Consider the following 27,909-nt stretch of genomic DNA (forward strand, 5'->3'; position numbering starts at 1 on the left):
CAGAAGGCAATTCACTCCTTGCCCTGACATTTCCATTCTGTAGTGATCTCTTTCCTCTGACTCTTCAAGTAAAGAAAGAGGTCTACTAAGCAATTATTCAGTGAATTTGATCAATGTAGAAAACCAAACTAGATTATTCACCCTCTAAAAGTCAGTTTTTATTTACTAAAGGCTTATTTGTGTTTATTCTCTTTATCTAGCTCTTGCAAGTGCCCTTGGTCTATTAGGAAACAGACTGTTTCTAAAAGTCTGCTTTATCAATAGGGGTCCTGAGTTACAAAGTCAGCCTCATACTAAGTCAGGATTTAAATGACAATCTGGTTTTTTAGGTTTGGCCCCTGAGACAAAAGCCCTATTTGTTAGTTATATATGGGCTATACAGTCTGTCTGAAATGCATTCTGCTAGTGTTAGAAGTGAATCTACAGAATATATGGTGTATGATTGTCATTGTCATTATGAATTACAGCTTTGTATTTTATAGTATAATGAAATGAGATGATAAAAATGACATCAAGCTTTGGATTTCAGTGTCTAAATCACCCATTTTATTAATCATTTGGCAGCTAAACGTCTTTTAAATACTGTGCAAGGTTTTATGATTTAATGTTTGCCCAAAGCACCGAAAGAAATATGTTAAGCTGCATTACCAAGTAGAGGCAGACTATGCTTCATGAAACCATCAGAAGGCAGATGTTTGATACAGTATCCTTTGGCCTCTGAGAAGAGGAGGCCAGGGCCAAAGTTTGAGCTGATCTATCTACCTCTGGACTCCCCATTTCCAGAGGCTCTTCAAATGCACACGACACATGGAGCAAATTAAGAGTTTACTATTTTCACACCACTGCATTTAACTTGCTCTGACAGCCCTTTCAAGCTCTTCTTTTCTTCGAAAAATTGATATTTTGGTCTCTGGTGGCCATTTGTATTTAGTCTCCTGCCTTTATGAGCTTTGCTTTGACTAAAGAGAATTCATTATTATGGAGGAATCTTAACTTGTAGTGGTTAAATTCTCAGTGAAGCAGCTTCCAGTGCTGTGATTATTATGTGCCTGCCGGTTTTCTTGAAGACTCTGTAGCCTATAAATCTTGTTTCTCCAATTTAGGAGATTCAAAACAGGATGCTCTCTTCTTGTGATGGAAGGTGGCTTAATGACAAAGTACTCATTAGCTGTGATTTTTAAACTTTATTCTACTGAACCCTCTGCCAATGCAAAGGGCTTACTAGCCCCACCCCTCACACCATCACTCAGATGCCTGGCAAGAATAGGGTCAGAAAACAGTGACGTCTAGTTTCCAAACTCACTTTGTCTTGCCTCTGCTTTGAATAGGTAATAATCATGGCCAGCCTTCACACTGATGGAGGATCAAGCCACTTTGTAGTGTGACCCCCACTTTTTAGGGGCTTTGTGATGGTCCAGTGACTCCCTATGTTTGCCCAACTTGTCTCATATTAAAACAAACATAATTCTCCATCATCAGTGGTGCCTCTTTTGATCCCCAGACATGACAGCCTGTTACAGCGTGAAGGTTGTAACAGATAACTGTAACAGATAACTCCCAAGATGTTATTAATCATACTTCAAGGTGCAGGAAATACGTGAGATTATTTTGTGGGAGTAGAAGGCCATGAAGGTAGAAGTTCTAAAAAAAAGGGTGGAGAAAGGGAACCAAGAAAGAAGGAGAAGGATAAGAAATCAAAAATCCAGAAATCCTGGAGATGCTCTTGCCTAAGGGCATATGCTTTTGGCCCCACTGACAAAACTCAAGGGCTTTCCAGGATCTAAATTGCTTTTTGTCACCCTCTCAATTAGAGAAGCTAATCTAATGTTATTGAACACTCCCGAGCAATAAAGTGTGCAAAATAACTTCCCTCTCATAACCAAGCAGATCATATGTGACCCAGATCACAACTACTATCCATGCAATGCATATGTACTCTAGGATTAAGTAAGCTTTCCCTTTTCCATCTGCGCTCTAACTCTGTGCCATATGTCTCCTAACAAGGTATTATCCATTATTCTTTTATTCAGTTCACTGCATTTTGTTCCTCTTGTCCCTTGAAAATTAGCCTGTCTTTAATCAGAAATCACTTCCACTCACAGTTCAGTGCACCTACTGGAGATGCAGCAAATGCTTGTTTACAGGGCTGGTAATTGGATTAAAACTTCGAAAAGAAACAGAAAAATGGAATGTATTAAAAAAATGAAAGACACAAGCATGAAAACCAACAAAGCCAAAACAAATTAAAAAGCTCTAATGAATGAAATTGCTATTAATAGAAATCATTTATCAGTAACAATGCTCCAGAGTTTATCAATATTCAATTGCAATGATATTTAAAAACCTAAGAGAAGAAGGAAAAGGATGCTGAATAGTCTTTCTATGAGGATGACTTGAGAATGATTAGTTTCTGTGCATCTCCCGGGCTGTCTTGAAAAATGGGCAGTGCATAAATCTTCACGAGGTCTGGATATAGAAACGCTACAGTGGGGACAGTGCCCCTGTGTTCAATTATTTAAGAAGGAGAATTAACTAGCCTTTTAAATTTGAGTATTATTATTTTGATCCTTAAAATCACAGATAAGAAAAAGATGATTATGATCTCTTTCCACAAATTCTTGCTGAGTGGTATGAACAGGTGTAATGTGACACTGAGAGTCATTGGGTGTGGTATGCCATTTTGTCAATACAGGAGTGATGGCGTTGGCATATTGCTGGTTGCTTCCAACCTCAAAACTATCCTCATAGCCCTAATTTTCTATATATTCTTCCAATAACCTTATTCAAAATAATTTTTTTCAAAAGAAGCTGATGTTTTGGATAAACAAAATAAAACGCATTGCAAAAAACCGAAAGTAATAGTGGTATAGTAATCTGAAATCAAATAGTCATACAGGGATGTCAATATTCAACAACAGCTAAGCTTTGATATAAATGTGCTCCAAAGAGGTGATGAAGCACACTCAACAGTAAACACAATCCAGAAGAGAACAATCCAAAGAGAAACAACAGAAATGTTCATACACCAAAAAGCATAAGAAACAGAGAACCTGAAAACCAAATTCACGTGAGTTAACCACCATCGCTACCTTTTTAGCAGGTATCTTGAAGCTGTCCGTCTTACGTCTGCAAAAGAGGCAAGCTCTTACCTGTGTGGCTGGATCACTCCTTCTCAAGCTCTGCAGATCTAAAGATGAAAAAAACACAGGTAATTAGGTTCAGTCCTTTAATTTGAGAAAGATACTCTATGCAAACATTATTTTAAAAACTTGCTCTTCTTCTGTTAAAAAAAAAAGATGGAATGAAAACAATGCATAACAATTAAACAAGTGAGATGAATTTTCTGTTATTCGCTCATTGACCTAAAGTGAAGGCAGGAGTAAAATTTAGTTGTGGGGGACTTGTGCAGTCCTCATCAGAATAAAATGATGGTGCTGAATAATTGATTTCTGATTTCTGCCACATCTGTGCTGATAAGATTTTTATTAGGGTTTGTTTATATTATCTTGGGGATTTTGGTACCTGATGGCTACCTTCTATTTTATCCATATCGATTGAATTGTGGGGAAGGAAGAGAATTAATATAATACCCTTCCTTTGCCACAGAAATTCTATCTAGGGGCTTAACGTCACAGAATTATTATGGGAATCTGTTTGGTCTGTTTTATTTAGGTTGTAAAATCTAGAACATTAGCCAGTTGTTCTGGTCCAATGCTTACTGAAATCCATTTACTACGTGTAACATTTTCATTTTTTGACCAAGCAATAAAAACTGGGTTCTAAAATGTTTTAGATGAGTTACACTTCATTTTCATGCTTGTCAGTGGTATAAGACTGATGAATTAGGAGCAGTGAGGAATATTCTATTATAAATGGAAAACCTGAACCCAATTCTAGAACCTCTGAATCCACTAGCCTACCCAGCAGTTGGCAAACTATGGCTCAAGGGCAGAATCCAGCCTGCTACCTATTTTTATATGAGCTAAGAATGATTTTTCCCTTTATAAGGGATTGAAAAAAAAATCAAAAGAAGAATAATATTCCACAGTTTGTGAAAATAATAAAAACTCAAATCTTGGTGTCCATAAATAGAGTTTTATTGGAACATAGCCACACACATTTGTTTACATGTCCGTGGCTGCTTTCATGCTACAACGGCATTGTAGAGGTAAGTAGGTAAATAGTTACAAGAGGTTAAGTAGTTGGAACAGAGAGGATATGGCCTGCAAACCTTACGATATTTACTACCTGGCCCTTTAAGAAAAAATGTATTGACCCCTTAGCCTGTGGTTGATTTCATCTTTGTTGGGGACATGGGAGGATGATATGATAAGATCCTAATAACTGAGGCTCATCATTACAGGTAGGCAAGTGATAGCTTATCAGACCATTAAAATAAAAGTGACTGTATTTCATTCTGGGGTCCTTTAGGACACAGACTATGTGGGGAAAATTCATGAACAAATGGAGTCAGCTGTTTGTGCAGCAAGTTCTAGGCTGGCTTCATTGCTGGATTCTAGTTACCTATCAAATCCACATTTTATTTTATAGTAAGATTTCAAGACTCTCCTTAATATTTGATAAGAATATCTAGAACATTAACTCAATATGGAAAAAATCAAAAAACAAATCTTGAAAGAAATGAAACACAACATATAAGTATATACATACAATGATTTATATGAAGCATTTCTATGAGGTTCAAAAACAGACATAACCAAACTATATTTTTAATGAAAAGATATATACACATAACATATATATTCACATATGTACAGTAAAGGATTAACCTTGCCCAAAGAGGGGTCTGACCTTTGCCCTCAGCTCTTGGGATATCCTGCCTGATAAGAGTGTCATTGTTTACCTGGGGGCCTTGGTTTGCTCCAGATAATCTATGCTGCCAATGTGATTTCTAGCCCATGGGGAGCTTGGACCATGCAGTAGAAACTCAGCCTCTGGAGAGGCTGAAGACAAAGGTTAGCTCAGCAGGTGACCAACTTTTGCTTATGTGACTGAGCTCCAGTTAAACCTCTGGACTCCAAGGCTTGGGTGGTCTTTCACAGTTGTTTACTGTGTACGTTTTGCTGCATACTATTTCTGGGAGAAGTAAGCACTGTCCACACAACTCCACTGGGAGGGCACGGCTGAAAGCTCTGCACCTGGAACCCTCCTGGATCCTGCCCCATGTGCCTCTTCCCTAAGCTGAGTTTAACCTCTGTCCTTTCACTGTAATAAACCATAATTGTGAGTGTAACAGCTTTCACAAGTTCTGTGGCTCCTTCCAGCAAATTACAGAACCATCCTCAGGTCCAGCTTAACAGCTAAAAGCATTCAGCTAAAGAAAAGATTGCCATTTTGTCCTTAGTGTTATTACTCAAGGACTATTATTTATTTTTCATGAAGAAATAAGTCACTTAGTTGTTCAAGGATCACAATTCTCGTGGTCATGTGATAGAGTATGGATCTTAATTTGTTTTAGTTGCCATTTTCTGGAGTCTTGAAAATTCTGTCCCACTGCTTACATGTGTATCTTGGAATGGAGTATGTGATTTATCTTGTTTGTTCTACTTAGTTGTAGTAGAACAAACCCCATCTGCATAGGTTAGATCAAATGACTAAAACCTCAGCTACTCAGTAGAGCCACATATGATCATAACAGTGAATTGTAACTTCCTTTAAAGATGAGAATTGGGATTTTTCTCCCCTTTTCAGCACCTCTCCAGTTCTGGGACTAATGTGTGCCTAGGTAAAAAACTCTAAACTCTTTGATAACAAGGTGGATTCAAAGCCATCAACAGTCAGTCCCCTGCACCCATCGAGATCCATTCAGCCCCAGTTTCTGTCCTTTTTGCAGTCATTGCCTGCCGACACAATAGATGCAACATTGTCACATAGAAAGATCACTGCCACACAGAAAGACCAAAAAAAGCTCGTGACTCCTTAGAGCCAGATCACTGAACTTCTTTAGCAGTTGTCACTGCCTAGTGTCTGACAAAGCTGATTATAACTTGAAAATAGACATATAATGTGGTCACAGCAAAGTAAAACAATTTTAAATATTCACTTAACTTCTTAAGGTATCAGATATAATTTATTGACCTTTGAAAATAACATAAAAATCAACACAGTTTGGAAAAATTTTTGCTAGCTCTTGGGAACATGGCTATCTCTCCCAAAATAATATAGTTACAGATCACAAAGGGAAAAAGATTATAAAGCTGGCTGGCCACTAGCTCAGTAGAATAGTCAAAGGACACCAAAGTAGCAGAATCTTGCTATTGATACATTCCTCCATCAGTGGTCTGCTCACACAGAGGGGTACGTAGAGACCGAAGACAGGAACTTATTGGGTCGTCTTCTAAAGTAACTGCCTTTTAAAAGTCACCCAGATCGACTGTCACAAGTCAATTCCTGGTAATTGCATTACCTGGCTTCATCTGATTCCATTGTTCATACGGCCCTAAATAGTCAGGCCAGTCTCATCGATTAGTGGCTTGTTCTGGCCAACTGAACAACTCAATCAAATTGACCTCATGGCAACCAGTTTCATTGTTTAGCAGATAGCAGTTAGGATTCCCCCAAAGCCAGAGGAGTGAGCCTTATTCGGGCCATTTAAATAAAGCACTAAATGCCAGGTAGCTTCCAAGCAAAGATCGTGATTGAAGGGAAGAAACCACTGGGGATGGGGGGGCTGGCATCACCTCCTGTTACATCCATTGGACGCACTACTGGCAGCTCTCAAATTTCATTGTGTGTAACAACCATTCAGTGGAACTTGTCTAGAAACTCTGATTCCTAGGCAGGTCCCTCTCCAGGGATACTGATTCAGTATTCTGTGTTGGGGCCCCAGGGATATGCATTTTCAAGAACTACCTAAGTCATTCTGATTGATGGTCTCGGAGAATCTTCGAGACATGCTAATTTTGTCTTTGTCCTGTAGCCCAGTCCTAATCAGTCAGAACTGCTTCTAAGCTTCCAAAAGGGGCAGTTGGTTTCCATTGTCTCCATATAATTCATGTGCTTAATGCCAGGACCCTTGAGCAGCACACATTCTATGACCCAGTAGAAAAGTTTGCACCCAGTGACCTTGTCCACAAGCCATAGGACCTATTTGGCCATCGTATAAATGGTACTTACTTGGCTTCTATTTAATTTTGAGGATGTAAATGATGTAACCCGTCAAAGCACTTGATTAACATCGTGTAAATGTATATTCTAATATCCCCAGAGAATAATTTTGGCAGATTTTTTTCCCCAGACCATACATTGTTATAGTCATCATTACCTTACAGCTGTCAAATAAAACCATGAACAGTTGAGCTAGTCTGCTTTTTCTTTTCTTTTTGGACTATATTAAAATACTTTATATTGTTAATGAATGAAGGCAATTAAAGGTTAAATATTTAGCTCATCTAGCCCTTAGAATAATGACAGATTATAAAGGCAGGTTCAATTTTATTCCTCAAGTTTAAATTTGGCATTTGTAGTTATTAAAAGTCTAAGGGCTAAATTATGAACAACTTATTTTAATGTTTATCAATTTTTAATCAGAATTTTGGTTTCGGGTAAGTGACCTGTTTTGTCTAATAGTCACAGCTGGGCTGACACATCAGTTAGGGCATTATTACTCTAACTTCAAAGTCTTGAAGGTTTAATTTAGTTTGACAAACATATGTTGAGCATATGCTATGTTTAAGGCATGTAGATGACTCAGTCCTTGCCTGCAAGAGGCATGCAATCTTAAGTAGCAATAATACTGTGAAAAATGTGTAGAATCTCTAAGAGGAGTTTAGGTGAAATTGTCTAGGGTGGAGAGGGAAAGAAAATTATATCTTGTGAGGATAAGTGCAGATGTCTTGGAAGCGTTGGCATTAGCAATGGTAGTTAGGTGGGGGTTATTGAGAAAATACATCATCCAGCAGATTGCATTTTCAGAGTGATAGCATGTGATAGGCTATAGGCTATTATCCTTCTATGTGTTGGGGTCCTGGCTCCTGTGAGGCATCACTAATTTCAAATCCAGGATCCATTGCAGTGGTAGGAGCCAAGAATATGATGTTCCGTTCCCTAGCTTTGTAAGTCGTTTGCTCTCTCTGTGCCTCAATTTCTCTAGCTGTGCAATATATTACTTAGGATTTCTTCTTATCTCAAAGAAACATCAGAATAATAATAACTTTTATTTGATTAGAACTCTATTCTTCACAGAACATCAACCCATATATTATCTCTTTTGGTTAATATAATGTACCTTTCATGTATTTGGTGCTGACATTTTCATCTCTATTTTGCAAGTGAGGAAACTGAAGCTCAGAGAAAGAAAAAAAAAGCAAATTGTCTAAGGCCACACTGCTTTCAATGAGAGAGCCACAATTCAAATCCACACCTCTTGCTGCCAAATCACTACTAAGCTGCCTCTCTTCACAGTGAGGAGTGAATAAGGGTGGATATAAACATATTTTGTAATAGAGGCAACATTAAAACTCCCTTAACTGTAACTCAACTAAGATTCATCTCAAACCTAACCTAAATTTTCTTAAATGTAACTTCTAAGGAAGAAAATATATCATTAAAAGCAAAGCAAAAAATAACAAAACAACAACAAATAAAAGCTGGTATCAGGAGAGTAAAATAGAAATATTTGGGTCAATCAGATATTAAGTGCCTTTGATGTGATGCCTCATGAAATACATATGTTAGTTTTAGCCAAAAATGCTTAACAGGCATCCATGAAGCCTCTAAATACACCTTCCACTTTATAGGAAACATGAGAGAGAGAGGAATAAGCTAAATGACACCAGGAAGAAGAAACCAATCAAAACCATCCTGATAGGACAACTGGCTTGGCTTCCTTAACAGATCAAGGTTATAAGTTGTAGGATGGGGTTGAGGAATGCAGGGAGGGGTCAGAGGGAAGGACTAAAAAGCGACCCAAGGAGAATCTGGGGTGCTTTCTTGATTGAGGGGATGATCTCAGAGATGATTACACATGATGAAACTTACCAAATTGTACAGTTTATGGGATGTCAGCTATACTACAATAAAACTGATAAAAATGTTAATGGTGGAAACTATCCACAGAACTATAGAAATGCTCCTTCTAAATCTCTGGGTATCTCAGCCTCTCCCTCTAAGCTGGTGCTTTGCCTGAATTGTCCATTCATCCTTTCATATGGTAGAGAAAAGTAAAGAACTGGCATGGATGCCATTTTGATCTGTGTCTCTTTGGGGCACATTATTTGAGCAGTTAATGTCTGTTCAGGGGTGAGGGTGTGCAGAGAATCACGGGGTTGGTTTAAGAGTAAAAAGTTAAAATGAACTGCCATTCTGAGATGCCCGGAATAGTCTCGACTGGAAAATGGTAAGAGCTATGCCCCTAGAGGGCAGAAAGGCTCAATTTTATTTCAGTCTGACCTGATCCCACCTTGCGCCCTGATCCCAGGTGTTCCAGCAGATGGGAGGCTAAGGCGTGTGCACCTAACAGAGGCACCTTTGAAAAAATCAAATTTGCATAAACCCACACACGGCAGAGTGTTTAAAACATCCATCCATAAGCATAATATGCCTCCCACAGGTAAAAACAAAAACACGCCTGGAAATTTGGGGAACACATTCAATAACTCAGCTTACATGCTCTTTAAGTTATAGGAAATATTTCAACACCCATTTAGAGTTGTGACCAGGTTGGCAACTATTCCTGTGGTCTTTGGTGCTGAAAAACATCTCCATTTCAACATGTCAACACCTGAGCACACTAGCCTACAGCCACTCACACATACGCTTTTATTTATTTGGAAGGAACTAAATGCAGGAACGCATTTTGAATGTATTATTTTTTTCTAAAACAAGTGCTTGGTCTATTTTCACAACATGCCCTGATACAGGCTGTCACTAAAATAGGGAGCTGACCCCCAGACATTTTTCCTGATTCTATTGCATTACTTTAAAAAAAAGTCAAAATTCCTGTTTGAGGAATAATAACCATAACTGCCATAGCCATAATGCCTGTGGACCAATTCACTTATTCAAATAGCATGGCACCTTTCAACCTGACATCTTAAAACATTTTCAAATGAACAGGGATCTTTTTGATTGCCCAGAATGGGTATTCATTTTCCCTCCTGTTATTCACCCCTCCATCAGATTTAGTTTGGAGGGTGGCTGGCTTATAAATGTACACTGTGGTGTAATGTGCACACGTGTACACACAAAAAACAAACAAAAAACCCGGAGAATAGGCTACAGAGTGAATTAGACTCTTTCCTGCTGGCACATAACCCTCCCCCTCAAGGGGGAATCTTGGCTGTTTCTGAAGTAAGTCATTTCGAGGCTTTCCTTTCCTCCTCATCTGTTATTCCCATCACGACCTGAGACCCATCTTGGTTTCTTCTATGATGCTCAAGGGGCAGACATGGTGAAGATTGCCAGAGGTCACGTACAGGTTGCAGGCAGAGCTGCCGCCAGTGTTTGGCTGCCTGGAGCTGTGCTGGGCACTGACCACTGAACGGTCCTCCCCTGACTCATTCCCCGCCGGGGAGACACTGAGCCAATGTAGGCCCTTCAACCCAGAACTGACTTGACTATTGGCATCTACAGATAGCACCCAGTCCTTGGCGCTTGGCAGGGACTTTTCACCTGGAACAGGGAAAGGTAAATGCTCTGAGGGCCCCACTGGAGAGAATGGGTTTGTACTGTCAGGTTGACGAGTAGATTTGGAAACGCAGGTAATGACTATGGAAGGAAGGAAAGCTAAGATGCCCGAAAGCCCAGCCAGGGAGGCAACAGAGCCAATGGAAGGATTTTCTCCCCTGTGCAAGCAGGGAGAAGGAGGGAGCCTGCTGAGAAAACCGCCCCACCATTAATACCATGCGGGCCTGGCAGGATGGGCAAAACCCTATTCCAGGTTTCACAGACAATGGCTGCATTCATGGACCATTGATTACTGGTGATTGTATGAGATAAACCTGCACAAGCAGTTTTTGTAGAACCTTTTTTTTTTTTTCCTCTTTTCTTAGAATTTTATGACCTTTTTCTATCAAATGAGCTATTTGTGGACCTTAATATTTGGGAATAGTTTGCGAGATGTTGATGTATCCTACCTTATCTCTCGAACTGTCCTAAATCCTAGTGTTCAATGATAAATGATGTGTGAAATTAGAGCATCACCCCTCTTTTAAAACCAATTTGTGATGCATTGAAGTTGGGATTAAATAAATAAATAGAATCATATATTTTTTTGTTGTATCAGTATTACATTTATTTTCCACTACAAAATGGGTGCTGATTAGATATCAAAATTTTAGTGCCTGCTGGTAGGTTTATATATATATGCATATACTTATATATATACATATATATATACACACACACACACGTACATACACATAGATATAAACAATTCATCCATAAGGATAATATGGCTCCTGCAGATAAAAACAAAAAGGCTCCTGGAAATTTGGGGAATGCATTCAGTAACTCCAGCTTACATGCGCTCCCTCTCTCTCTCTCTCTCTCTCTCTCTATATATATATATATATATACTTACCAGGAGGCATTTATATGTATCCAGGGTTGACATGGGCCTTCTGAGAGGGACTGCTGTTATCTCCTTCAGGCCAGATAATTAAATAGATAGTTCAAGTATTTGGATTACAAGAACAAAATAAAACTTTATCTCCTGCTTATACATATGTTTACATATAGCCATAATATATTCTTATGCATATTATGTGTTTGTAATGCAGAGCCATTGGAAAGCCAATCTGTAGCAATTTTGCTAATTCCACAAATTTATGGGCATAAGCTCTTTATTTAATTTTGATTTCCATGGTCTTTTCCACGGGCAGGCATATTCCTTGGTCCTAGGAACAAGTTTTGACCTTTTCAGTTCCTTTATTCACTTTGACATTAATTTTTATTCTTTACCCTTAACAGGTTTTCATTGTACTTAGTACAAAGAAATGTACAGGGGCCCTGGGGCCCAAAATAAACCCATAAAGTACCCATGAATTTTCACCAAAGACTGCAGCCCTACATGATTAAAAGCTTTACATTCTCAAAGAGCAACATGATTAATCCAGTACCACAGTGCTGAGTGGCTTCACACTGGCTTCATTTGTTCGCATTGTTATTTTCCTTGGTTATATCGGATTTGTTGGAATGATGATGATTTTAGTTTGTGCAGTTAACGTGGACCGTTCTCTGCAATTGCAAAAATGTCTTAACTATTTCGATCATTTTTAAAACTACTCACATCCAACTTTGGAAGGAAAAGAATGCAAGTGTAAGATATGCATACGGAGACAGATTCCCCTAAACCACACACATGTGGCGGCTACCATGAAGGCGAGGCAAGAATCGCATTCCTTAAAAAACTAAAAATAGACCTACCATACGATCCTGAAATCCCACTCCTGGGCATACATCTGGAGAAAAACATGGTCCAAAAGGATACATGCACCCCAATGTTCACCGCAGCATTGTTTACAATAGCAAAGACATGGAAGTGACCTAAATGTCCATCGATGAAGGAATGGATAAAGAAGATGTGGTACATGTATATAATGCAATATTACTCAGCCATTAAAAAGAATGAAATAATGCCATTTGCAGCAATATGGATGGACCTAGAGATTGTCATACTGAGTGAAGTAAGTCAGACAGAGAAAGAGAAATATATGATATCGTTATATGAGTAATCTAAAAAAAATGATACAAATGAACTTATTTACAAAACAAACAGACTCACAGACTTAGAAAATGAACTTATGGTTACCAGAGGAGAAGTGTGGGGAGGAGGGATAGTTAGGGAGTTTGGGATTGACATGTACACACTGCTATATTTAAAATGGATAACCAACAAGGGCCTATTGTATAGCACAGGGAACTCTACTCAGTATTATGTAACAACCTAAATGGGAAAAGAATCTGAAAAAGAATAGATACATGTATATGTATAACTGAATCATTCTGCTGTATACCTGAAACTAACACAACATTGTTAGTCAACTATACTCTAATATAAAATAAAAAGTTAAAAAAAAAGAATTGTCATCATTTTCTTGTGTTTACCGGAATTGAAGGCAGATGGTTCAGATGATTTTCTATCCTGGTTTGTTTTCTCTCTAGCTCTTCTCAAAGATGTCTAAGATTCCAAGCTTTTCCTTGATAGCCCATCCCAGCGCTAAAGTAAAAAGGACCCGCAGCAATTTCTAGCCAAACTCTAGTTCTGCACATTCACTTTACTAGATCTTTTGCAAACATAGAGAAAATCTCCTTTGTATCTTCTTTGTACTATTGCTTCAGACACCCAAGGATTGCTCTGAGGGTAGTTTTTTAGCTTCACTTCCCCACGGTAAATCACCTCTATTATCTTTCCCCTTTCATCACAGAACTTGTTTTATATCATATTGTGTTTATATTTCTGCACTCAATATTTTAAAACTTGAGCCCCAAACTGGCTGCAATAAAACGTGTTACGATGAATATTGAAATTGAGTGATCGTTTCACTTCTGGCCTCAACACATTCTCAAGAAGTAACTGTTGTTGTTACCCTCATTATATCAACGTGTCTACCCCTTTGAGTTGCTGAAAATTTATCTTCAGCTTGCAATTGGCTAGGACCACCAAAACCGTTTTTGTGCTTTTGCCTACCTCTCTTTTACCCAGATTTTGAGTGAATTCATAAACTTCAAGGATGTTAATAGGCATCTATCTTCAATGGCTTTTTATCCTTAACCTAATTTGTTTTAAGACTTCAACGTTCCTTGAGATAAGCTCCAGAAGCCTCAATAAATGTTAAGTTTTCAAAGTCAATATTGCTTTCAAAATGTCACTTCTAACAAAATGGATTTCTTTTGTTCCAGTAGGTTAACTAGTGGTAGTAAACTGAAGATGACATGCTGAAGAATCTTTTTGTGCTCTAATTCCATAACATGTCGCTACTGTAGAGTTGGAAATGTAATCATATTTCTGCCACATGTTGGGGATTCATCTCTGAGGGAAAGGACAGATATCCAGGGCCAGGCACATGAGTCCCTGATATCAGTAATAAGTAATTTCAAACATAAAGTCAGCTTTTCAATGGGCTAGCCAACGCACACTTTTCTTATCATCTTACCATGTAATTTCCTGTATCCACAAACTGTAGTGCTCTCTTTTCTGATAACTGCGCATCACATGGGAAATAATGAACTTTAGGTATTTTTCCTGTCTGTTTTCCCCTTGGGTCAGCTGCTGACATAGATATTCTTTGGGTCACAGTTATCAAATGAAGTGAATGGCTTTAGTAGCCAAAATCAGCATCATAGGACTCTGAGAAGGACCAAAATTTAAAGAGTTGTGAGTGGGTTCTTGAAGATGGCTTTTTCTTCATCACCATATGAATCCTCTAGATATTTCTTGTGTTTTTATTTTTGGGGGGAGGCTGGGGAGGAGTTGTAACCTACAAGGCTCTTCCCGTAAATATGAATTTATGGCTGCTCGCTATCAGACAACCAGAGAGAAACAACCAAAGATTAATAAACATTGCTCAATTTCATGGTGGTTGTTTTCGGGGAAGTTCTTCCTCGCTGGATTTTCAGTGCACACAGCAGCTGCAAGCTTAAAATGAAAGGTTTTTCAAGTTCACCTTTTAGCCCCTGTAATATTTCAGCTAAGCCTGCCTGAGGACTTCCCTTGCTTTCTCTCTTTGATGGAAATCATAAACTACAATGAGTTTGCAATAACAGCTCTTGTTCCCACCACCATCTTATTACCAAAAAGTGGAACAATAGCTCCTTACATTGCTGAGAATGAGCCCCTCCAGAACAGCATTGTTTCAGACTGAGAAGCTGGAATGGGGCTTTCTTCAGGCAAAGTGCCACGAGGGTCACGGAAAGACATCTTGACATCAAGTTGCGATGGATGCATTACGATGTTGTAGTGATGCTCCTCTCTGTCAGCAAGTGGTTAATACGCTCTCCAATTAACACATCGGAAGCAAGGCTACTGTGTCAAAAGATCACCTGTGGTCTGTCGTTCCTGAGTCCCCTTTACCCATCAATCACCCCACCATTGCTGGTTTGGTCAGAAAGAAGAGAAATTTTTTTTTTTGCCATTTTGTGACCTATTCTGTTTCATTTTTTAAAAACTTTTTATTTTGTATTGGAGTGTAGTTGATTAACAATGTTGTGTTAGTTTCAGGTGTACGGCAAAATGATTCAGTTATACATATACATGTATCTATTCTTTTTCAAATTCTTTTCCCATTTAGGTTGTTATATAATATTGAGCAGAGTTCCCTGTGCTATACAGTAGGTCCTTCATTTTTATACTCATTCTGTCAACTTAGGATTAAAATATCCCTCAAAGAGAGATACCACTTGTTCAAAAGACCAGGTCTATGGAGGAGGGGTCAGTTTTTAGTGTGAAATGAGACTTCTTAGTCACAGAAATTTCCTTCAGCTCACAAAGGATCCTGTCTTTCCTCATACTCCTGCCAAGCCTGCCGAGTGTACAAATCTATGATATCAAGCGGTGACCGAAGCACCAGGATGCAGGGGTGGGCAGCTACCACTAAGAGCGAGGTCAGGGCTGGAAGACCTCAGAGAGCAGCCACAGCATCCTGAAGTGCAAGGTTACAAGGTTAACAGTGGCAGCACTGTTGGCATTTTACTCCTTGAGGAGTCATGCAAGTCTTCTAAGCCTGGGCAGATAGCCCTCATCTAGAATCATCTGATCTGGGCCACAGAGGTGAGTCTTTTGGAGTAATGTCTGAATGCATTTCTTTGTATAGATTGCCCCATCCTAAACAAGTTGCAAGTAAACTGTGGGATGGAGAGAATTCATGTATTCTAGTGGCTGGCCTGGGAGAGAGGATGCTTGAAGCCCCGACCAGGTCCACTTCACCAGGCTAGTTCTCCCATCCACCCAGCTGCCGTGAGTGTTGGCCTTTCATGGTTCCTCCACTGAATTGCTTTTGGCCCCCACAGGAGTCACTATACCTAAGAGAAGCCTGGGAGGTAAACTCTGCCCCCTGGAAGAGGGCTGTCTTCAGCTAAAGACTGTCTGAAGTGTGGATACAAAGGCCCAGCTCTCCTACCTTAACATGAGATGCTCCAGAGCTTTCTGTGGGATAAAGATGACGCTGGGCTTCACTGAAACCACCTCTTTGCTTAGCTTCTTCCCTGTGACACCCTGCTTCCCTCACTCCCTAACATGCTTCTCCCACAAGCGTTATCTCAACAGATCACATGCACAAGAATCCCTGTCTTGGCCTCTACTGCCAGAGAATGTGACCCAAGACACATGGTAACTAAGTCTGCTATTGCAACACACTAACATTCACAGGACAATTACAATAATTTATACATATCTTGAACACTCTAATATTTATATATATATAATCCATCAGGTAAAACACAGATATGCATTTACAGTGTGAACCCGCTATTCCACTCCTAGGTATTTATCCAAAAGAAATGAAAACATACGTCCACAAAAAGCCTTGGACAAGAACATTCATAGCAAAGTTATTCATAAAAGCCCAAACCTGGAAACAACCGAGATGTCCATCAACAGAAGAGTAGAAACATAAACTGGGGTGTGTTCCTAAAATGAAATCCAACCCAGCAATAAAGAGTATAGACTACTGCTACATGCAACAACACAGGTGAATCTCAAAAATACTACTAAGCTGAGTGAAAGATTCCGGGTTCAGAAAGTATACACTATATGATTCAATTTAAGTGAAAGTCTAGAGCAGACAAAACTAATCCAGAAGGATAGAAATCAGAGCAGCGGTTACTTTGGAGGAGAACAGGAGAGTGACTGACAAGGGGCAGGAAGGAATTGCTGGGGTGATAGAAACATTGTGCCTTGATTTGCAGTCATCAAAACTGATGGAAGAACACATTGAAGAGCTGAGCATTTACTGTATGTAAATTATACCTCAATTAAAAAGAGAGCAGATGTGAAAAACACATCTTCTTCTGAGTCTTGTTTATTTTGATCATGAACTTGTGTTGAACACAGGGACTATGACAAAGTTAGCCCAGAGACGGACCAAAGTGATTGGTTGCAATATTTTAGCATCTCTATGTGTCTTTTCTACAGTGTTGCATTTGGGTTCAATGTACTTTAGGTGTATTTGGGATTGGGGTGGGGTGGGGGAGAATTGACTCACTAGATTGCTTTTTAAAAATGAATGTAAATGGGTCATACTTGGATGACATTTTATTTGCAAATCTATAAGAAGTTCCATCGTTCATTCATTTTATTCTATCAAACATTTGTAGTTTGCCGCATCGCAGGCACTGAATTAGCTGCTAGGAATATAAAGAAAAATAAGGCATTTTCTCAGCCTCGAGGAATATGTTAAAGGAATTGATTGTAGCTATTGCAGTGATAGATGGATGGGCGGTGGTAGAACTAAGTACTGTACCAGGCACAGGGGATGCTGAATGGAGGGGATGGGGAAATCCATCTGGGGTACTAAGAACAGCTTCCCAAAGGAGGTGATGCCTGAAATAAGACACCAAGTCTTTAGAAAACCACAAGAGACAGTGTGGTCCTGCAGGATGAGGACAAGAGACAGTAAGAGGACTCTGGGTTTACGCAAACCTCAGACACGTTCTATCACTTTGGGCAATTTGCTCATCTTTCTGGAGCCTCCACGTCATTATTTCTAATTTGGGATAACAATACTTACTTTGCAGTGTTGCTGTAACATCATACTTGGCTACTGTTATTATCTGGGAAAGGTGATACATTTAAGTCAGGATCATCCATTACCACTTTGCTTTATCAGATTAGCGACCCAGTATAATAGGATACAACAATTACCGGTGAAATCTGATTTTGTGAGTCAAAGATCAAATTCATTTCCTTGTCTTTTCCAGCTTCCAGAGGCCGTCTACATTCCTTGACTCATATCCCCTTCCTCCATTTTCAAAACCGGCAGGGTAGCATCTTCAAATCTCTCAGTCTCTGACCTCAGCTTCCATTGTCACATCTCCTAGTTTCTCTCTGCTTTTGTCATCACACTGCCTTCTCTCCCTCTGGCCTTCCTGCCTCCCTCTTATAAGGATTCTAGTGATAACATTGAGTACACTCAGAAAATCCAGGAAAATCTCCCCTTCTCGAGATCCTTAACTTCATCATTCCTGCAAAGTGCCCTTTAACATGTCAAATAATATATTCCAGGTTCTGAGGAGCTGCCTGTGGATTTCTTTGGGGAGGGGGCATTACTCAGCCTACCTCAGATGATATGTGAGCTACCTAGAGACCATTCTGGTGAATCTGAGTGTAGTTGAAAGGCAAGGTTGCTGGGACTGAGCCGATGAGAGGCTGGTTGGGAGGAGGGAAAAGCCTTGCACTGAGAGGGATCTGAAGGCACAAGAAGCCTCACACTGACAGGCTTAGGTCTGAGCTTCAGGGAACGAGCTCTGGTCAGTGGGGAGGATGGCTGGAAGGATTGGGAACTGGAGGTGAGGCCATAACCTTGAAGTCATTGCAAGGGTCCCAGCGAGGTCTGAACTAGGAAGTTCACCTGTTTCTTAATCTTGCCCAAGATGGATTCTATCCTTAATCACCATAACAAGGGAGGGGATTTGGAGAGAAGATAAAGAAGGGAAGGATAGGGGGAGGGAGAGCATGGATTTCTTATTTTCAGAGTTTTGACAGAATAGGTAATCGCTAAAGGAAGATTACTTTCATGGGACTTACTTGTAATTACTCACTTCGAAATTCCTTTAAATATTGCAACACTGAGGGCATTTTAGACTTGGAAACATAAATATTTTATTAAAGAGCAAACAATTCACTGACTAACCTGGTTGGGAGAAGCTTCCCTCATTATGAAAACAGGGACAGATTATTTGTATACAGGCCACGATCTCCTTAATATGCTCCTGTTTTCTTCATGAATTGAGGGATTAGATGGGTCAAGAAGATCTTAAAGAACAAAAACCCTTATTATCAAGCACTTGAGGTCATTTTATATTCAATAAAAATAATTTGAACAGCATTTTGCAACAAGAGACAAGGTAGCTTATGCTTGGTTTTCCTAATAATCAGAAGACAAACTTCATTTTTAAGCATTATTCTGGTGAACCTTCATTACTTTGAGCACCTCAAACAGTAATGCAGATTGATATATGAGTTCAACATCACCCCTAGGGAAGATGCTAGGGGTGACACTGCTCAAACCTCAGAAAGTGCTCCCTCATCTCCCTTGGAGATCCTACCATTCTCAAAAAGACCTTGGCCTTTTCTCTATATTATCTTGGCAAGATGTACAAAGTCCTAGAACATGACACAATCTGGATAATAACTATCTAGACTTTGTGAAGAGCAAATTCTATCAGGCCAGTTAAAAGGTTAAATACTTGAAAAAGAAGCAAAAAGATCTATACGGAATATACTCATATATTCAGAAGCTGTAACAATAGAGAATATCTTTTAGAAGGTCAAACTCTCTGAATTTGTCTTTCCCTATGGAGAAAATTTGAGAAAATGCAGAAAATATGTCAAAAATACTTTGATGAAAAAACATTTATAAAAATTGGCCAGCAGGCCAAGACTTTGGTTTTCTATTGGATGGATGCACAAAGTTGCTTAGATAGTCTGTAGGAGATCTGGTCCTAGATCTAGAATGTCCAGATTTATACTGATTTTCTTAATAAAAAGAAAGCATATTCATTAAATAGCTTAATGGATGATAGTACTTATAAAAATGTCAATGTTATCTTTGATTCCAGATTTGAAATGTAAGATAATCTCAGAGTGGAGGTATGGTCAAAAGATAAAAAATTAAGCGATTGTTTGACAAACTATAACGGAACATATATTGCAACATTCTTAAGGCTCTAAGCAGCAGAAGATTGGGATAAATAAATAAGCAAAAAAGAGGCCGCAATGATCCCAGTGGCCCACAAGCTAACCATGTATTAGGGTTTTTTTAAAGACCCAATATTTGGAATTTAGAAAAGATATCATCAGATAGGAATTTTTAAGTAACCTTTCTCAACAGGAGAATATTGCTAATAACTTGAAGTCTGGACATCTTATGGGGCAAGTGTGGGAATACATTGCTAATTTCCTCCCAAAGTGGGATATCAAGGTTGCAACCAAAAAATCATGGGAGATTTAACTTTTCTATGATTTTACAACTCAATGTAAACCTGATGGGAGCAGAAGGTTATAATAGGGCAAAGCATAGCCTAAAACAGTTTAGCTGACGCTTCTGGATGAATATGCTCATTGCTAATTATCAATATCTTTGTTACAAAATTGCACAAAAAAATTAAAAAGACAAAAGGATATTATAATGAATATCTTGTATCACATTCTACTTTCCTTCTCCTGCCCTTCCTTTATTATTTATGTAGATATGTCCTTAATATTAATGTAGGATTGTTTGGCCTATATTTAAACCTTATGTAATTAGAATCATATTACATGCATCTTTTTGTTTTTCTTACTCAACATTATGCTGTAGGAATTAATTATGGTGATAACTTCACCTCTATTTCATATTTTCTTTGTAATTAAAAATAGCTTTATTGAGATATAATTAACATACCATACAATTCACCTATTTAAAGTATACAATTCCATTTTTTTATACTATATTCACAGGGTTGTACAACCACAGTCTAAATTTAGAACTCTTTCATTCCTCCCTGAAAGAAACCCCGTACCCATTAGCAATCACTCTTCCTCATCACCAAGCCATAGGCAACCACAAACCTAATTTTTGTCTATATAGATTTGCCTATTCAGGACATTTCAAATAAATGGACTTACATATTATTTGGCCTTTCGTGTCTGACTTCTTTCATTTAACAGTTTCAAGTTTCACCCATGTTGTAGCATGTATCAATACCAGTTATTTTATTCCTTGTTCTGTCTGAATAATAATTCTGTTGTATGGATATACCACATTTTATTCATCCATTCATCAGTTGATAGACATTTGGATGGTTTCCACTCTTTGGTTACTATGAATAATGCTATGAACCTTCATGTATAAACTATTTGTGTGGACATATGCTTTTATTTCTCTTGGGTATTTACCTAGGAGTGGAATTTCTGGGTCAGATGGTAATTCTATGTTAAACATTTCGAGGAACTCCCAGACTGTTTTCCAAAGTGGCTGTACCTTTTTACATTCCTATCAACAATGTATGAGGATTCCCATTTCTCTACATCTTTGTCAACATTAATTATTTTCTGTCTTTTTGATTACAGCAGTCCTAGAGAGTGTGAGGGGCTATTTCATTTTTAAATGCTGTATCGTATTCCATTTTGTTAAAAAATTCATTCTCCTGTTAGTGGATACTGATTTTTTTTTTTTTCTCTTATCAGTAATGCTGCATGTATATTTTTACATGGGCTGCTGTGTGTACTTTTAGGACTATATCCAGGATTGGAATTTCTGGGACATAGGATGTGCATATATCTGCAACGTTATGAAAAATTATGGTAATTATTTTTTAACTACGAGTTTGAGTAAAATGAGTAGATTTACTAATCTGGAAGTAAGGTGGACAGCAAAATTTGAAAGTGCTCAATGAAAATAATTGTGATTCTCTTACTGAGACGCCTTGCTCTTTGCATGCTCTTTCTACACAAGGGAATGCTTTGAACACTCACAATGCTTTCAATGGGGGGCTTTTGTTTTGCTTTGTTTGTTTGTTATATTTTTGTTTTCAGTTTCCTTTTATTGCCTCAAATTGAGGCTTTAATAAGATGCTACGAAGGGAGAAGGCTGTACTTTGCATTGTTCTTTATTATTCCTTGGATTCGGGAACAGCATTTGCTGAGCATTAAACAGCCTCAAAGTTTTTGGCAGCTTGCAATGCAATTGGAGTTCTTGGAGCTAAGCCCACGTCTTTCCGTACAGAATGAGCAGATTATGGCTGGGCAGATATCTTTGTTGGGCTGTCTGAGGCATTGATCTAAATGGCCCCTTAAATCATTCCCCTGCAGAGATCGATGTGGAGGTGGCAGAAGTGAGCTGACGGACTGCCACAGTTCGGGGGAATTTGAAGGCACAGTCTCAGGTGTCAGAGGATCTCTGAAAGGAAGTGCGCATGATCCCAGATTTGGGGTTTATCTACACTATATGCTGGGGCTTTTACAGTGCTGGGAAGTGTACAGTCAGGACCCAGTGTTTTGGGAAAACCAGAGATACCTGAGGTTATGGGAATCTGCTCACGTCTTTTGGAAGCGTGAATCATTACACCTGTAGATTAAATTTAGGATCTGCTTTGCAAGTCTATTATTACACAGAGATGATGCTTGAGAATGTAAACTGTTGTCTAAGCCAAGCTGTGTGGTATCTGGTGATATATCCCTCTCTATAGGATATATCTGTATATGAAACATATGAACATGTAAAAACAATCTTGGGGATGGTCCAGCTCATCTTTTTTTTCCAGAGAAAATAGTTGGTAATATTGACTTGAGTCAATATAAAAGAGAAGACACACCCTGCCATCTAAGAGCAGTTTCCAACCTTTCCAATAGAAAAATGGACCTGCTTTTTTATTCTAAGATTGTGAAGGTGAGTGTATCCAGAATATGTAGTTACCTTTTATTTATTAGGTCATTTAGAAAACGAAAGACATGGCTATGAAGAGTGTGTAAGTATGTGTAGGACTATCTACAATGATCCATGGTTTCACCAGAGTGAAAAAAGCAGAGGATAATGGTTTCTTTAGACACAGTACCTCTTTCAAAGAGGAATAGATGGGAAATCAGTCTTAGCTTACCAGCGGAAAATCCAGGATTGAAATCTCAAGCCTTGAGAAGTCTCCATATATCATAAGACAAGGAGAGGAACGCATAACAACATTTCAATTCCAGGGCTCTTGGGGGAGAAAAGAGGAGTAATACGAAAGAGAATAGCCTGTAAGCAGTTCGATTCCCTCCCCTTATTTCACTCATTGAATCAAAATGGAAAGCAGTTATAGTAATAATGTTTGAGAACATCAAATTTCAAATACTATTGTTCAAGTATTTCGGGATAAATAATCATGACATTTAAGAATGTTTTCCTTCAGGCTGCTGGGTAGCATGGTCAATCATCTTGGATATTAAGAAACAAATTACAAAAGCGTAAAATAATTTTCAGTAGGCAGTAAGAGGAAATCAAAATACACACCTGACCCATTTAAGCTACAAAATGCTACTTCCAGAACGCGATCTACCACTACATACAGGAGAGAGGGAAGGCTGTAGACTGGCATCTTGTCACAGTTATTCTTGGGCTTTGGCTTTTGGGGAAATGGTACATTTTTTACCCACTCCAACTCTCCCCATCCAGCTTCAGGAAACTAGGAAGCTAGTCCATTCATTTGATAAATACAGACAGAAGAGAGCTTACGAGAGGCCGGACACTGAGCAGAGTGAGGAAATGCACCAAGATGCAGAAAAGGGGTCCCCTAATGTCCAAGGACTTTATAGTTTAGTTAAAAAAAGGGGCAGATGTATGATAATAAGGAGGACGATAAAGTGCTCAGGGAGCTACGATACATGAGTATACAGGGAGAATGTTGAGCTTCCCCTGGGTTTCTACATTGGATGCTGGATGTGGCTGCAGAAGGGTGAGAGCTGGGTGCAAGGTTTCCAGCAGAGAAAATCAACATGGGCCTGGGGGAGCAGTGCCTGGGCAGTGGGTGGTTTCCTTCACTGCTTCTAGGTAGCTGGGGATGGATAAAACACACTTTCATATATCATTAGGGCAGTGAAACTGCAAGCTTCTTCAGGGGCAAAGACATTTTTACATGAGGTTTGGAGTTAATACATCTGGACTTAAATCCTTGTCTGTCACTAATCTGTGACCCAGGGAAGTGAATCAAGCTGAGGATCAATTTTCTCTCCTCTAACAATGAATTAATAACAAATGTGTCACCTCTTTACAGAATAACGACGGGGATCGAGTTCAATGGCATTCTAGTGTTTTTCAAACTGGTATTGCAGACCCATGGGATCTTTTGGAACTAGCACTTTTACTAAATGGTGAGTGATTTAAAACGTTTTAAAATAGAAAACTAACTCCTAATTAGAGTTTTGGATTAACAGATACACGTTACTATGTATAAAATAAATAAAAAACAAGGACCTCCAGTATAGCACAGGGAAGTATATTCAATAACTAAATCACTTTGCTGTACACCTGAAAATAACACAACATTGTAAATGAACTATTCTTCATTTAAAAAAATGGTTAAAAAAATAAAATAGAAAACAAGAAGGTTTATCATGGAAGACAAAAAATTCACATGAAGTCTTAAAGCAAAGCAAGAGACTTAAAATATTTTATGTTTGCCTCCCTTTTGTGGATGTACTCCCATGCCCTTGAGACATCCATCTGTCTTGTCGGGGGAGAAGTGTGAGAAGCGTTATTGATGGAGGCACTGAGTGAATTCAGGGCACTGTCCAAATGCTGGTCATAATGATGTGTTATCATTGTTTATTGATAGGTCATCTAACTTCTCATAAGCAAGAGCTCACGCCAGCTATAGAAATATGGCTTTGGAATGTGGTGGTTAAATCCTACTCACATTCAATCATTCATTCATTCATTCGTTTATTTATTTAACATCTTTATTGGAGTATAATTGCTTTACAATGGTGTGTTAGTTTCTGCTTTATAACAAAGTGAATCAGCTACAAGTATACATATATCCCCATATCCCCTCCCTCTTGTGTCTCCCTCCCACCCTCCCTATCCCACCCCTCTAGGTGGTCACAAAGCACCAAGCTGATCTCCCTGTGCTATGTGGCTGCTTCCCACTAGCTATCTGTTTTAGATTTGGTAGTGTATATATGTCCATGCCACTCTCTCACTTCGTCCCAGCTTACCCTTCCCCCTTCCTGTGTCCTCAAGTCCATTCTTTATGTCTGTGTCTTTATTCCTGTCCTGCCCCTAGGGTCTTCAGAACCATTGTTTTTTTTTTTTAGATTCCATATATATGTGTTAGCATATGGTATTTGTTTTTCTCTTTCTGACTTACTTCACTCTGTGTGACAGACTCTAGGTCCATCCACCTCACTACAAATAATTCAATTTCGTTTCCTTTTATGGCTGAGTAATATTCCATTGTATATATGTGCCACATCTTTATCCATTCATCTGTCGATGGACACTTAGGTTGCTTCCATGTCCTGGCTATTGTAAATAGGGCTGCAATGAACATTGTGGTACATGACTCTTTTTGAATTATGGTTTTCTCAGGGTATATGCCCAGTAGTGGGATTGCTGGGTTGTATGGTAGTTCTATTTTTAGTATTAAGGAACCTCCATACTGTTCTCCATAGTGGCTGTATCAATTTACATTCCCACCAACAGTGCAAGAGGATTCCCTTTTCTCCACACCCTCTCCAGCATTTATTGTTTGTAGATTTTTTGATGATGGCCATTCTGACTGGTGTGAGGTGATACCTCATTGTAGTTTTGATTTGCAAATCTCTAATGATTACTGATGTTGAGCATCCTTTCATGTGTTTGTTGGCAATCTGTAAATCTTTGGAGAAATGTTTATTTAGGTCTTCTGCCCATTTTTGGAGTGAGTTGTTTGTTTTTCTGATATTGAGCTGCATGAGCTGTTGTATATTTTGGAGATTAATCCTTTGTCAGTTGCTTCATTTGCAAATATTGTCTGCCATTCTGAGGATTGTATTTTTCATCTTGTTTATGTTTTCCTTTCCTGTGCAAAAGCTTTTAAGTTTCATTAGGTCTCATTTGTTTATTTTTGTTTTTATTTCCATTACTCTAGGAGGTGGGTCAAAAAGGATCTTGCTGTGATTTATGTCATAGAGTGTTCTGCCTATGTTTTCCCCTAAGAGTTTTATAGTGTCTGGTCTTACATTTAGGTCTTTAATTCATTTTGAGTTTTTTTTCTGTGTATGGTGTTAGGGAGTGTTCTGGTTTCATTCTTTTACATGTAGCTGTCCAGTTTTTCCAACACCACTTATTGAAGAGGCTGTCTTTTCTCCATTGTATATTCTTGCCTCCTTTATCAAAGATAAGGTGACCACAGCTGCGTGGGTTTATCTCTGGGTTTTCTATCCTGTTCCATTGATCTATATTTCTGTTTTTGTGCTAGTACCATATTGTCTTGATTACTGTAGCTTTGTAGTATAGTCTGAAGTCCGGGAGCCTGATTCCTCCACCTCCGTTTATCTTTCTCAAGATTGCTTTGGCTATTCGGGGTCTTTTGTGTTTCCATACAAATTGTGCAAGTTTTTGTTCTAGCTCTGTGAAAAATGCCAGTGGTGGTTTGATAGGTATTGCATTGAATCTGTAGATTGCTTTGGGTAGTATAGTCATTTTCACAATGTTGATTCTTCCAATCCAAGAACATGGTATATCTCTCCATCTGCTGGTATCATCTTTAATTTCTTTCATCAGTGTCTTACAGTTTTCTGCATACAGGTTTTTTGCCTCCTTAGGTAGGTTTATTCCTAGGCATTTTATTCTTTTTATTGCAATGGTGGATGGGATTGTGTCCTTAATTACTCTTTCTGACTTTTCATCATTAGCATATAGGAATGCAAGAGATTTCTGGGCATTAATTTTGTATCCTGCAACTTTACCAAATTCATTGATTAGCTCTAGTAGTTTTCTGGTAGCATCTTTAGGATTCTCTATGTATAGTACCATGTTACCTGCAAACAGTGACAGTTTTATTTCTTCTTTTCCGATTTGGATTCTTTTTATTTCTTTTTCTTCTCTGATTGCTGTGGCTAAAGCTTCCAAAACTATGTTGAATAATAGTGGTGAGAGTGGGCAACTTTGTCTTGTTCCTGATCTTAGTGGAAATGGTTTCAGTTTTTCACCACTGAGAATGAGGTTGGCTGTGGGTTTGTCATATATGGCCTTTATTATGTTGAGGTAAGTTCCCTCAATGCCTACTTTCTAGGTTTTTTTTTTTATAATAAATGGGTATTGAATTTTGTCAAAAGCTTTTTCTGCATCTATTGAGATGATCATATGATTTTTCTCCTTCAATTTGTCAATATGGTTTATCACATTGATTGATTTGCGTATATTGAAGAATTCTTGCATTGCTGGGATAAACCCCACTTGATCATGATGTATGATCCTTTTAATGTGCTGTTGGATTCTGTTTGCTAGTATTTTATTGAGGATTTTTGCAACTATGTTCATCAGTGATATTGGCCAATAGTTTTCTTTTTTTGTGACATCTTTGTCTGGTTTTGTTATCACGGGGATGGTGGCCTTGTAAAATGAGTTTGGGAGTGTTCCTCCCTCTGCTATACTTTGGAAGAGTTTGAGAAGGATAGGTGTTAGCTCTTCTCTAAATGCTTGATAGAATTCGCCTGTGAAGCCATCTGGTCCTGGGCTTTTGTTTGTTGGAAGATTTTTAATCACAGTTTCAATTTCAGTGCTTGTGATTGGTCTGTTTATATTTTCTATTTCTTCCTGGTTCAGTCTCAGAAGGTTGTGTTTTTCTAAGAATTTGTCCATTTCTTCCAGGTTGTCCATTTTATTGGCATAGAGTTGCTTGTAGTAATCTCTCATGATCATTTGTATTTTGCAGTGTCAGTTGTTACTTCTCCTTTTTCATTTTGAATTCTATTGATTTGAGTCTTCTCCCTTTTTTTCTTGATGAGTCTGGCTAATGGTTTATCAATTTTGTTTATTTTCTCAAAGAACCAGCTTTTAGTTTTATTGATCTTGGCTATCATTTCCTTCATTTCTTTTTCATTTATTTCTGATCTGATATTTATGATTTTTTTCCTTCTGCTAACTTTGGGGTTTTTTTTTGTTGTTGTTGTTCTTTCTCTAATTGCTTTAGGTGTAAGGTTAGGTTGTTTATTTGAGTTGTTTCTTGTTTCTTGAGGTAGGATTGTATTGCTATAATCTTCCCTCTTAGAACTTCTTTTGCTGCATCCCA

The sequence above is a fragment of the Balaenoptera musculus genome, chromosome 2 (assembly GCF_009873245.2).
Source record: "Balaenoptera musculus isolate JJ_BM4_2016_0621 chromosome 2, mBalMus1.pri.v3, whole genome shotgun sequence".
NCBI classification, from domain to species: Eukaryota; Metazoa; Chordata; class Mammalia; order Artiodactyla; family Balaenopteridae; genus Balaenoptera; species Balaenoptera musculus.